Raw genomic sequence first — 11,622 nt, forward strand, 5'->3', positions numbered from 1 at the left:
TACCAATGGTAACATTCATTTCTTTCTTTGAATTAGAGCGTAAAATGATACATGTCAATTACAGAGATAATGGGCCAAGGTTATCATAATTACCTTTAAACGCTTGTTTTCTTCATTTATCTATTATCTTTCTTTTGCGTAAATTGTGAGTTTTTAAAGCAATATAAAACAATATAAATAAACAGGGAATGTTATAAAATCCACACAGTTGTGTATAGTGCCAATCAGTGATGTCATAGTGCATTTTTATTACAATTTTCTGTTTCGATTTGTTGAAAATATCCTAAATTTTTTATCCTTACGTATTGGCACCGATCAGCAATGTTCTTCATGTTCTTACTCTAATGCAGTGGATTGAACAGAGACATAGTTAACATATTGTGACCCTTTTTTGTTTTTTTGTTTTGTTTTGGTTTTTTTCTTTGTTTTTTTTTAAAGTCTGAACCATGTCTCCACGTGTATCTTGTAAATAACAGATATTAAAGTGTGAGCATTCCATACTGGCCCAATGTACAATTCATATTTCTCTAATAAAACCAAGAATTTATCGGGTATTTAGTCTTTAACTGCATTGATGTATTTGAAAGATACATGCGTCGACACACACATGCATACATGATTTCCCATTATTATTTTCATACACCAATTCAATATAGGGCGTGGTCATGTTATAGCTAAACTATGGAAGAAATGAAAGAAGAAAAAAAAAACAGATACAAGCAAAGTGAACACGTGACAAATAAAGCACGTGATGGAAAATGTGGTGAGATGAATAACACGAAAATATGGCGTATTGCCCATTATCCCGTTCACTGACGAGTTTATAATTGATAGAAATGCTGCTTGGCCCGCATCTTTAATTATTCGACTTGGTAATCTGTTCAAATCCAACTGTCAATTTGAATTTGTCTGTAAAAAGAAGCAAATGTAAATATGTACCAACGTAAACACGTTGTATTAATATCGCTTGCCTCAAAGTCAGTCCCTGTTGAATTTATTTTCGTTCCTTATTGTATAGCTGGTGCTGCCGTCACATGAATGCCATATATTTTCTCCAAGTTATTGGATAAATGTTCATTATCATGAAAACAAGACGTATGGATGTATATGGCAGTTTTAGTTTAAAGGACTTTAAACGGTCACATATGGTAATGCTCGAAGAAAATTCTACATAGTTCAAACATCTGACACTGATTATTATGGGATTTGGATCGGTGACCTGTCATTACTGTACTGGCAAGAATTCATACTGTTAATGAACCCTGACTTCTCTAGTTTTCCCCATTAAATAATACTTTTGATAAGCTTTCGCCCATGTATAAAAACACCAATATCTTCTGTGTTAAGGGCAGACGTACATGCCCGTATGGGCGAAAACGTCTATAATTTAAATGACGATGATGTGTTAAGGGCAGTTATACTGAGCCATGTAGATGTTATTATTTGTAACATTTTTACCCCCACAACTTTGGATAAAGTTGAATTGAGACATATTAAGTAAGCAATTACGGTATGTATGTATGTATGTATTTTAAGCTTTGTTACCTATTCCTGTTAAGCTGACTGACGCTTTTGTGCCTAAACACTAAAGACAGAACAAATAAATAAAAAGAAAGAAAGGATGAAGGAAGCAAGGAAGGAAAGAACCAATGAAGGAAAGAACGAACGATCGAACGAATGAATGAATGAATGTCACGAAGATGCTGTGATCTGGTAGCCACTGTACCCTTATCAATATGCCAAGGTCAAGACCCTGTACCCACTGTATTTTCATAAACATGCCAATGTCAAGACCTGGTAGCCACTGTGTTCTCATCAATATGCCAAGGTCAAGGCCTGGTAACTGCTTTTCCCTCCTCAAAATGCCAAGATCGAGATCTGATATCCACGGCACTCTCATCAAGATGATGTGATCGAAACCAAAAACTACGGTACTCACATCAAGATGCCACGATCGAGACAGGATAGTCACGGTACTCATATCAAGATGCCACGATCGAGACAGGATAGTCACGGTACTCACATCAAGATGCCACGATCGAGACAAGATAGCCACGGTTCTCACATCAAGATGCCACGATCGAGACAGGATAGCCACGGTACTCACATCAAGATGCCAAGATCGAGACAGGATAGCCACCGTACTCACATCAAGATGCAAAGATCGAGAAAGGATAGCCACAGTACTCACATCGAGATGCCACGATCTAGAGAGGATAGCTACGGTACTCACATCAAGATGCCACGATCGAGACAGGATAGCCACGGTACTCATATCAAGATGCCACGATCGAGACAGGATAGCCACGATACTCACATCAAGATGCCACGATCGAGACAGGATAGCCACCGTACTCACATCAAGATGCAAAGATCGAGAAAGGATAGCCACAGTACTCACATCGAGATGCCACGATCTAGATAGGATAGCTACGGTACTCACATCAAGATGCCACGATCGAGACAGGATAGCCACGGTACTCATATCAAGATGCCACGATCGAGACAGGATAGCCACGATACTCACATCAAGATGCCACGATCGAGACAGGATAGCCACCGTACTCACATCAAGATGCCACGATCGAGACAGGATAGCCACCGTACTCTCATGATGATGCCACGATCGAGACAGGATAGCCACGGTACTCACATCAAGATGCCAAGATCGAGACAGGATAGCCACGGTACTCACATCAAGATGCCACGATCGAGACAGGATAGCCACGGTACTCACATCAAGATGCAAAGATCGAGAAAGGATAGCCACAGTACTCACATCGAGATGCCACGATCTAGATAGGATAGCTACGGTACTCACATCAAGATGCCACGATCGAGACAGGATAGCCACGGTACTCACATCAAGATGCCACGATCGAGACAGGATAGCCACGATACTCACATCAAGATGCCACGATCGAGACAGGATAGCCACCGTACTCACATCAAGATGCCAGGATCGAGACAGGATAGCCACGGTACTCATATCAAGATGCCACGATCGAGACAGGATAGCCACGGTACTCACATCAAGATGCAACGATCGAGACAGGATAGTCATGGTACTCATATCAAGATGCCACGATCGAGACAAGATAGCCACGGTTCTCACATCAAGATGCCACGATCGAGACAGGATAGCCACGGTACTCACATCAAGATGCCACGATCGAGACAGGATAGCCACGATACTCACATCAAGATGCCACGATCGAGACAGGATAGCCACGGTACTCACATCAAGATGCCACGATCGAGACAGGATAGCCACGGTACTCATATCAAGATGCCACGATCGAGACAGGATAGCCACCGTACTCTCATGATGATGCCACGATCGAGACAGGATAGCCACGGTACTCACATCAAGATGCCACGATCGAGACAGGATATTCACGGTACTCACATCAAGATGCCACGATCGAGACAAGATAGCCACGGTTCTCACATCAAGATGCAACGATCGAGACAGGATAGCCACGGTACTCACATCAAGATGCCAAGATCGAGACAGGATAGCCACGATACTCACATCAAGATGCCACGATCGAGACAGGATAGCCACGGTACTCACATCAAGATGCCACGATCGAGACAGGATAGCCACGGTACTCATATCAAGATGCCACGATCGAGACAGGATAGCCACCGTACTCTCATGATGATGCCACGATCGAGACAGGATAGCCACGGTACTCACATCAAGATGCCACGATCGAGACAGGATAGTCACGGTACTCACATCAAGATGCCACGATCGAGACAAGATAGCCACGGTTCTCACATCAAGATGCCACGATCGAGACAGGATAGCCACGGTACTCACATCAAGATGCCAAGATCGAGACAGGATAGCCACGGTACTCACATCAAGATGCCACGATCGAGACAGGATAGTCACGGTACTCACATCAAGATGCAAAGATCGAGAAAGGATAGCCACGGTACTCACATCGAGATGCCACGATCTAGATAGGATAGCTAAGGTACTCACATCAAGATGCAAAGATCGAGACAGGATAGCCACGGTACTCACATCAAGATGCCACGATCAAGACAGGATAGCCACGATACTCACATCAAGATGCCACGATCGAGACAGGATAGCCACGGTACTCACATCAAGATGCCAGGATCGAGACAGGATAGCCACGGTACTCATACCAAGATGCCACGATCGAGACAAGATAGCCACGGTTCTCACATCAAGATGCCACGGTCGAGACAGGATAGCCACGGTACTCACATCAAGATGCCAAGATCGAGACAGGATAGCCACGATACTCACATCAAGATGCCACGATCGAGACAAGATAGCCACGGTGCTCACATCAAGATGCCACGATCGAGACAGGATAGCCACGGTACTCATATCAAGATGCCACGATCGAGACAGGATAGCCACCGTACTCTCATGATGATGCAACGATCGAGACAGGATAGTCACGGTACTCATATCAAGATGCCACGATCGAGACAAGATAGCCACGGTTCTCACATAAAGATGCCACGGTCGAGACAGGATAGCCACGGTACTCACATCAAGATGCCAGGATCGAGACAGGATAGACACGGTACTCATACCAAGATGCCACGATCGAGACAAGATAGCCACGGTTCTCACATCAAGATGCCACGGTCGAGACAGGATAGCCACGGTACTCACATCAAGATGCCAAGATCGAGACAGGATAGCCACGATACTCACATCAAGATGCCACGATCGAGACAAGATAGCCACGGTGCTCACATCAAGATGCCACGATCGAGACAGGATAGTCACGGTACTCATATCAAGATGCCACGATCGAGACAGGATAGCCACCGTACTCTCATGATGATGCCACGATCGAGACAGGATAGCCACGGTACTCACATCAAGATGCAACGATCGAGACAGGATAGTCACGGTACTCATATCAAGATGCCACGATCGAGACAAGATAGCCACGGTTCTCACATAAAGATGTCACGGTCGAGACAGGATAGCCACGGTACTCACATCAAGATGCCAAGATCGAGACAGGATAGCCACGATACTCACATCAAGATGCCACGATCGAGACAGGATAGCCACGGTACTCACATCAAGATGCAACGATCGAGACAGGATATTCACGGTACTCACATCAAGATGCCACGATCGAGACAAGATAGCCACGGTTCTCACATCAAGATGCCACGATCGAGACAGGATAGCCACGGTACTCACATCAAGATGCCAAGATCGAGACAGGATAGCCACGGTGCTCACATCAAGATGCCACGATCGAAACAGGATAGCCACCGTACTCTCATGATGATGCCACGATCGAGACAGGATAGCCACGGTACTCACATCAAGATGCCACGATCGAGACAGGATAGCCACGGTGCTCACATCAAGATGCCACGATCGAAACAGGACAGCCACGGTACTCACATCAAGATGCAAAGATCGAGACAGGATAGCCACGGTACTCACATCGAGATGCCACGATCAAGACATGCGAGCCACCGTACTCTCATGACGATGCCAAGATCGAGACCTGATAGTCAAGGTATTATTGTGAAGATTATAAGATCGAGACCTGGTAGTCAAGGTATTATTGTGAAGATTATAAGATCTAGACCTGATATCCATATTACTCTTATCAAAATGCCGACAAAAAATCGAGACCTGATTGCTACGGTACTCGCATCAGGATGCCATAAACTGACGATACTCGCATCAAGATACCACAAATCTAGACCGGATAGACACAGTACTCTAATGACGATGCAAAGACGAACGTACAGCACAAGAGAAAACATTTGTAGCTTAAAATATTCTAAGGTAATGATTACTTATTTACGATATATTTTTATGTAAAGCTAACTGCGTGAAAGGGTGATGAAACGTACCAAGCACAACAACTTTTGGATTAATGACAAATTGTGTTTGTGATGAATCGCGCCGAGTAGTGATGCAATTGAGTGTGTAGTGGAAAGAAGAAAAAACAAACGGTTTAGACATACCGTGAATAATTTCCTTGGATCCTTGAAAATAAATGCATTGATAGCGATGTTGATGTTAGAATTTGACAGTACACACCACTATCAAATTAAGACAGGTGCTGGTATGACTTTAACGGAAATAAGTGATGCAAGGGAACGAATAATTGTTTATGATATTGCAAATAAAGTTTGTGTACTTGTTGATTATCAAGCAGATAGCCAGCATTATTGTACACTGTCGATTGATATGTGTTTCCATCAAACTGCATTAAACAGCATTCAAAATAATACACTTTGAAATAAATCACAGTGTTTATTAGATATTCAGGTAGAACTACAGAAGTGTGGAATATTTGAATGATATTGAAGAAGAAAAAAGCTTGAATGTAAGAAATAAAAAAGACGAAAATCTCATGAAATTTTAATGTTTTAAGTTAAGACTTCTGCCAGAGTGTGGTATAATGTTGAAAGCAAATTTAAGACTTCTGATAGAATGTGGTATAATGTTTAAAGCAAATTTAAGACTTCGGCCAATCTAAATTTGTACAAAAGATACGGGATGTTTCTGCAATAAGAAAGAAAAAAATTACAGTGTGTTAGTATTTGGTACCTGTCTATTCCAGTGCAAATTGAACAATAAACAACAATCAGAACTGACTGCATCAATTCGTTGTGTGACTAACTGGAGTTGGATGCTTTTAATATTAAGTCCAAGCAGAAATCTTCATCGCAGTAACTATGAAATCAAGGATCTTGAATCAAATTAGGAAATGTATGACAATGTATGCGTTCAGTCGACCTAGATCGTGTGCCACTGTGATCATTGATGGTAATGTAAAATTATAGTATAAATAATGGAGGGGTTAAATAATGAGTGGTGCGGAAATTTTTAATTGTTTTTACTGGGACAGTTTAATTGTTTTTACTGGGACAGTTTTTACTGGGACAGTTTAATTGTTTTTACTGGGACAGGGGATAGGAGCTATTTGCAGTTTTAATCCCCGATTCAAGAGAGGTAAGTGGCAGTGAGACGAATAAAAGTGTACATATGATGTTTGCGGTGTGAGTGCTCGTGAATGTTGGGCCAAAGCTCCTCGTTGGATCTAACAGACGACACATCTAGGAGCGTCATATGAACAGAATTAAGTGGATTCGGGGCTACTGTCTACTTCAACAGGACATTACAAAATTGTTCCTACTCTCACTTTTGCCCGTCTCAAAGTCATTATAGATGTAACACTAACAAAGATGTTAGTTGGTGTTGCTCTTGGGACAAAGTCCAAATCCTGTTCTCATTCATCGATGACACCTACTTTCCCCACCCACCACGATCACATGCATGCAGAAAAAGAAGAATATACCTGCCATTAATATTTTTCTCTGACTTCTTTTGAATTGTTTCATAACGTTTACGATTTTTGTGCAGATGTTTGGTTCGTGAATCGCGAAACGTCAATCAGTCCCAAAGTGGACATTTAAAATGAAACTGCAATGACAACACCAATACAATATAGATATATCGGAATGTTCTTTTTGCGTCATTGTTCGCTATCTGAAGACCCACTGGTTGACAACAAATATATTTGATTTCTAGAGTGCCTGCAGAGATACAACGTTAAGACTGTGACGCGCTTTATAGTCTGCTATGCATTTTTTTCAACAGATTTTATCGAGCTAATGGATTCCGTAGGATATACATTTGACTGTGAAACATTAATATAGAAATAGGAGCTGGGCCAATCGATAGTCCAGGACGGTAGTTCGATTCAGCAATTTGATGGAATTATATACACTAATTGCATTTATCTTTATAAAACTTGAAAGAACATGTCAAAGATGCTATGTCTCAACCAGTTGCACCGATCACTGATCGATTGACCAACTCTAAAACAATCATTAAATATGATGTTAAATAATTCAACAAATTGAGGGTACATGAGAGAAAAAAGATAGAGGAAGGGAGGGAGGGTAGGTTGACATAATTTGTATTAAACAGGCATATGTTTATAATATACTATCTTATAATAAGGGCATTATTTAGAATGATGTGTTACAGTTGATTTCATTAACACATACTGTGTAATATTAAACACGCACAGGGTCTCTCTACCGAGCATTTCAAAGTTCTGCGTGAATCTGGCTTGGGGCCCATTGTTTTCCCCTATTTCCAAATACCTCCACACTGCAGTCGTTGCCAACATAAACGGTTCTGAAACATGCACACTGTACATATAATATTTCTCTGAACTCTCAAATATATAACTGCATGTTTTTTTTTATTGGTTTGTGTTTGTTTCACGGTTGTATGACTTGTTAGTAAGCTTTCTAGGCCTAATGATAGTACTTCACGTTATGCAATAAAAAACATAATCCAAATACCAAATAAAAAGAATTATTCGTATATTACTAAATACGTATACCTAATATATATATATATATATATATATATATATATATATATATATATATATATATATATATATATATATATATATATATATATATATATATATATATATATATATATATATATATCTGCTCCTAGAAATGGCATATTTACTGCCAAAATACTTCTAAATAGCTTCCAAACACCGACTCCTCATTACAAAACAAATAATCACCAAACTCCAACAATGTTATAAATAGAGAAGTTAATAAAATACCACATACCCTAGTTGTATTACGCTATTATATGAGTACTAACAGCAATATAATTGTAGTACCTTTCGTCCTTGTGTCGACTGTCTGAAATGGGCCATCACATTCATCCTTTTCAAAATGTGAGTCTCTGTTTCGTTTAAAAAAAAAACAACAGTATGATTTTACAGTTAAAGAAAATGTCAAACAATATACTTGGGAAAACAAAATACTCTGTTTGTGAGTCATGTTTTCAAGGCTGAAAAACGTTTTCAGGTTGATGAGAAAGTTAATAGAATAAAATTATTGGCATCCGATTTCCATATACTGACAACAAGCAGATGACATCTTTCCATTTTCAATCTCGAGTATAATGTAAGATTCATCACAGATCAACTTACACGTCCCTTTTTCTTTTAAATTTTGTGAATAATAAACCGTATATAACTTCGTATAAATGTCGAGATATTGCCATTGCATGTGATGACCTGTCCATACATCATGAAACAAAGACATATCTTACAAATCACGAGGAAAGAAAACAACGGGACATAATCTTTAGTCAGGGGGATCAAATATAAAAGTGTTGGTCATTCCAGGATTTTAAGGGTTGGCACAATACCTGTGTATCGAAATAGGCAAACTTTGTTATTTCTTAATCTTTAATTTTGGTTATCCTACTATGGAGATAATTAGAAAACTTTCAAAACAAGAACACACCGGCACTTCATTTTAGATCGTAATGTTACCGGCACTTCATTTTAGATCGTAATGTTACCGGCACTTCATTTTAGATCGTAATGTTACCGGCACTTCATTTTAGATCGTAATGTTATTTTCATCGTTCACCAATCGTCAGGGTAAAGATAACCTTTTCTGTGCATTATCACGGCATGTCATTATAATCAGTTTCTTTGGTAGAGAGGAGCCAAGGGAAGCTGAGTATTTTAGAACATCGAACTCGTAATCAAAGGGCCGTGTGTTTGATACCCTCTCAAGTTTGCACTGGTCAGCTGCCTCGGTGAGTTTTGGGAAAGGCACGAAACTCTCTTAATATTGGCAATAGTGTTTTAGAAGTGCCATTAAAACCACGACCAGCAAAGCTTTGTGGAGCTTTTCACAGTTACTCCACTTAAAGGAGTGTTAATGTTTGAATATCTATCTGTGGATTTATCAGTGGTTGAACAAAACGATCATGTTACCAACATTTGAATTTATATAAGATTAATAGCGAATGTCAGGTGACAAAATCAGAGCGAATGTACAGAACAAATTCACTTTGGCTACACTCTTCCTAGTGTATGGTTATCGTCACACGTCAAAAAAGTAATACGGACTTGTAAGAATAGCTCACACGTCAAATGTAATACGAACTTGTAAGAATAGCTCACACGTCAAACGTAATACGGACTTGTCAGAATAGCTCACACGTCAAATATAATACGGACTTGTAAGGTTATCGGTTACGGATGTTCATATAATTAGGGGTTATTTGATGGAAGACCACGCTCTTAATACGTTTCGTTTGGTAAAGAGACCTCGGATATCCCCACGTAAATACCTAAATTAAACGCAAATATGTTATATTGTGAAAATTCAAGCCCGCAAAGGCTATTATCTTTGGTTAAAATGTACGACAAGCAGCAGAGGGGGCGAATCGGACATTTTGTCCAATCGTTATTTTGCTTAATTAATACTTTCTGCACTCAACGATCTAGTGTCGTCAGCGCCTGGTAAAAAAAAAACGACGACGGTCCATCCTACACGATGGTGACGTCATTTGGTTTAATTAACACCTTCTGCGCGCCGATCCCCAGTGTCGTCAGCGTCCGGTAAGCACATCGACGACCGCGTCGATGTCATCGCCCCCTCTGCTGCTAAGTGGTTATTTACAATGATCTTACAAACAGAGTGATCACTAACTCCTCCTCCTGTAGATCAATTAGGTTATTTGACTGATCGGTGAGTTTAAAATTAATTCTCGTTAAAAACCGATCATGGCATCGCATATAGACCGGATTAATCGGATTCTCAACGATTAAAAATCCCGGAGGGGCTGTTGGTGAAAATGAATAAAGGATATATCCCTGTTGAGCTTGATTTGATTGATTGGTATCTACCTGGTAACTCCCTTCGATAACATCACACACTAGATTGATTGCTATCACCGATGCGATATTTACGTTGTATGGAGCAATATGCCTACCATCATCCCCGTTATCGTGTCTGAGGATATAAGTTGATGGACCGATAAAATCATTAAGAGACTTTCTTAGTTCTGGCGTGTTGTATCTTGGAAACTTAAAATCGGGTAAATCGGCTTCTGCGATATTATACTCGGTTAGGAATTTTTGTTTATTATCAATTCTGCTAGTGGATATTACCCCGATGATTCTTTCATTGATATATTCCATGTCTAATATAAGTTGATTTAACACCTCAACGTGTTTTTGTGCTTTTGTTTCCCGTAGCTGTTCTAGTTGTGATTGGTAAATACGATTAATCTCGATAAAAAACCTATCGATATCATTTAAATTAACTTCGACCTCGACGACCGATCCAGGAGTTTTCTCGTACCTAAAATACCAATACATGGTATTCCTGTCTTGAAATGTAAACCAGTCGGGGGGTGACGAGTTTTTCATAACAAACAAAACATCTCGATAATTGGGATTAATCTCATGATACGATTGTTTGCCCTCGGGGTTTTCATAAGGTGGATTCTTAGGCCATCCTAGTATGGTTCTTATTGAACTGTTATAAATATCAACCATATACCCCGGTGTGCTTATTTCAATCGTCGACGATAACGTCGGTTCATGAACCGTAATAGCGATTTTTGATTCCTTTCCTGTGATCGATTTTATCCTGCGTTGAAATTCTTTATTGATTTGTTCTATTTGGTATGACCCAGTTGGTATTGTAACCTCCTCCCAGTTTGGGGTTCCATCGGGTTTATTTTTCCGTGCAAAAACCAGCGAGTTATTAGGTTGTTGTCCGTTAAAT

The sequence above is a fragment of the Sinohyriopsis cumingii genome, chromosome 6, assembly GCF_028554795.1.
Source record: "Sinohyriopsis cumingii isolate HCF-2022 chromosome 6, ASM2855479v2, whole genome shotgun sequence".
In the NCBI taxonomy this organism is placed as follows: Eukaryota; Metazoa; Mollusca; class Bivalvia; order Unionida; family Unionidae; genus Sinohyriopsis; species Sinohyriopsis cumingii.